We start from the raw sequence: 3,034 nt of genomic DNA on the forward strand, positions 1-3,034 counted from the left end.
AACCAGTATCAGGACACCAAAGAGGGGAAGGGGGTCTGAGGCGGGGGTGGAGGGAGGCTCTTGGACAGATCTAGAACGAACCTGGGAACTTGAACGCCTCATGTCTAATTTTCTGGCCTCTGGGAGATGTGGGAGCCTGGAGGGCTGGGTGCCTATATCAGGAATAAAGCAGGCTGGCAGGCTAAGAGGACAGAGGCAGGAACTCAGATCTGAGAACAAGCAGAATATTAGGAGAGCTGAGTCAAGTGGGAGCCGGAGAGGGCACCATGGGAGGTTTGATTCCCGCCCCAGACACACATAGGATCAGGCCTCAGTGCCTTCTGAGAGAATAAATAATGTTAACTCGATTGTCTTCTTTCTCCCTCCCTAAGCATTAGAGCAGATGAGTAATTCCAGCCCTGCCTGCAGTCTTAGGTCCCTGACTTACTGCTTTTATTAGGGATTTTATTAGCATTCTTTTCGTAAAACACAGAAGCCAAGATACTCTTTTTTTGGCATTCTCTTCAAAAGAGGGTATTGAGACTGCTAGGCAGGGCTGTCACCAGCGGCTGTGTGCCAGCTGGTGACCAGGAGCCTCCGGCAAGCCCAGTCTAGACTTCCTGGGCCAGCCTTAGAAGCCAAAGGACTTTGCTCCTACATGGCACCCTGAGGGGTCCACCCCGGAGATGCCATTTCTGGGCTGTTCCAGGGGAGGGCCTGGGGCTGAGGATCCTGAAAGAGGGGGTTGTTCAATGGCCTGAATAGGGCTTCAAGGAGCTCGGTCCCCGGCAGCCCTCACAGTGACCCGCCATAGTTTCCTCATATCCCTAGAGCCCTGTGTGCTGGGAAAAGCCAGCCCTATAAAACTGAAAACAACAAAATGTTCCTGGGTTATTTATAAATGAAACCCAGCCCCTGTTTGTTACGTATGGCCACTTGACTTCCTCGAAGGAGCTCAAAGGACTGGAAATAGGGATCTCTCTCCCCACAGGGCTCAAGTGGGAGGGAATGAGTTTCCCCAACTTCACACAGTTGGCACCCAAGTCCTGGGCAGCTTCCTTATCTAGTAATGCCCCAGATTGTGAAAATATCCTTTCTTTCCTTTTTGTTTTTTGAGTAGTTTTGGTGGGAAAGTTTTGCAAAATGTGAATAACCATTTCACTTTTGGTTTCTCCTCCGTTTCGCTTTCTCTCTGTCTTTGGGTCTCTGGCAAGAGATACAGGGAGGCTTCAAATATTTGCCTTTTTCCTGGAAATGAGGCCCATCCCCCACTCCCTGGGTTCAAATTCTCAAACACACACCTGCAAAAGCCTGCGGCCTCAGGGACTCCCCAGACGCTGCCCTCAGCCAGCAGAAGGGGGCCACCTGCTCTCCCGTGAAGTCTGCTCTGTCCCATAATGGCCTGGCCTAGATAAGTGTCTACAAGGCCGCTAAAAAAACTTTAAAAAGCAAAGAAAAGAAAAATGGAGTTTTTCTCCAAATATGGCAGAAGAATTAGGCTGGGAAAAGCCAAAAACACACAGGTTTGTCCCTAGGATGTGGAGTGGCTCACTCTTTCCACTGAGAAAGTTTGCATAGAAGGCAGTTTTTGGTTCTGACCATAGATTTGGCCAACAGATCAGTTTTGCCAAAACAAGGTAAAGAACTGGCGAGGCCTGTTCCTCTGCGGGCCGGGCTCCAGTGCCGGCCAGAAGGGTGTGCTCCCTCCTGAAAAGGCACCACAGTGGACACGGCCCTGTGGCCAGGGCTCTGGGGAGAGATGCTGGGCTCCAGAGGCCTCTGGAGGTGTCTGACAGCCAGGACAGGGCCCAGCTTGGAGGTGAGAGAGTGTCAGGGCAGCTGGGGATCTCTGCTTTCCAATCCCAGTGAGAAGAAGGCCCAGAGATGCTGAGCGCCTTGCTTGATGTCACCCAGGATGGAGGAGGAGCTGGGTCTTCAGGTTCTTGACACTGTGCCCTTTCCACACTCAGACCTTGAAGTTGCCAGATCCGGGCTGGTGGCAAAGCAGAGGAACAGGGTTTCAAGAGTCTCTTTCCCAGGTACGGGCTGTGGTTTACTCTGCCCTGAAGCAGCAGCTGCCGCCCTGCCGCCGGCGGCCCTGCCCGCGTATTTCCCCGGGTGCTGGGTGCACAGAACCACACAGGGCTTTGCACAGCTAAGCCACAGGAGCCCCGGGGCACTGTTGGTAGGAAGTTTACTGCTGGGCGCAGGGCGCAGTGTTGACCCTGAACTCCCTGGAGAGCTCAGGCACCATCCCAGCCCTGCCCTCCAGGCCTTGCATCACATTTGTTCAAGGACTCCACAGGAAGTGGTTTATCGTTTGCACAGGAGAAGTCTGCCTTCTACAGTGATACCATCCAAGGTCCCTTGATAGGGTCTTGGGGTCTCTTTACCCTACACTGACGGAAATGGCAGTGTAACCCTGATGTCCTGTGGTTTCGGGACTCTGAAAGTACACATGAGGCGCTTGGATGTTGCTGCCCAAGTGACCACAGACTCGGCCCCACCTGTGTGAGCGCAGTCGCTTGCCCTCCTCACGTCCCCTCCAGGCGTGTTCTTCTGCTCCAGCTGCCTCTCTCTCACCGTGGCGTCCACCCCTGGTCCCCCATGGGAGGGGACCAGCCTGAGCCTCACCATCAGCCTCCCAGGCTGGGGCTGGAGAGTAATTTTGTCCCAAACCATGTGTCACACTCAGCCATCAGGGCATAGAGCTCAGCTCATCTTTAAGGAGGCCAGCCCCTCACGTCCACACCCCAGTGGGGGTCAGACATTGTGCCCAAAGCCACCTTCCAGTCCCTTCCGCCAGCTCAAGTCAGTCTCCAAGCAGGTGGCTCTGAGCTGGGTGGTCCAAGCAGCTGACCCAGGCCACCTACTCTGCTGACAGTCAGTCTCTCCCGCTTCCCTTTTGGCCCAGCTGGAATGTTCCTCTGACCCGCGTCTTCTTCATCCTGCCCTTAAGAACAGGCAATGGGGGTGGGTCATCTGAAAAGGGACTGGAAGCCGGGGAGATGAGATGGCCTGTGTCCCCTCAAGCTCCATGTTCACTCCCAGAAGT

Source organism: Equus przewalskii, chromosome 11 (assembly GCF_037783145.1).
Source record: "Equus przewalskii isolate Varuska chromosome 11, EquPr2, whole genome shotgun sequence".
Taxonomy (NCBI): domain Eukaryota; kingdom Metazoa; phylum Chordata; class Mammalia; order Perissodactyla; family Equidae; genus Equus; species Equus przewalskii.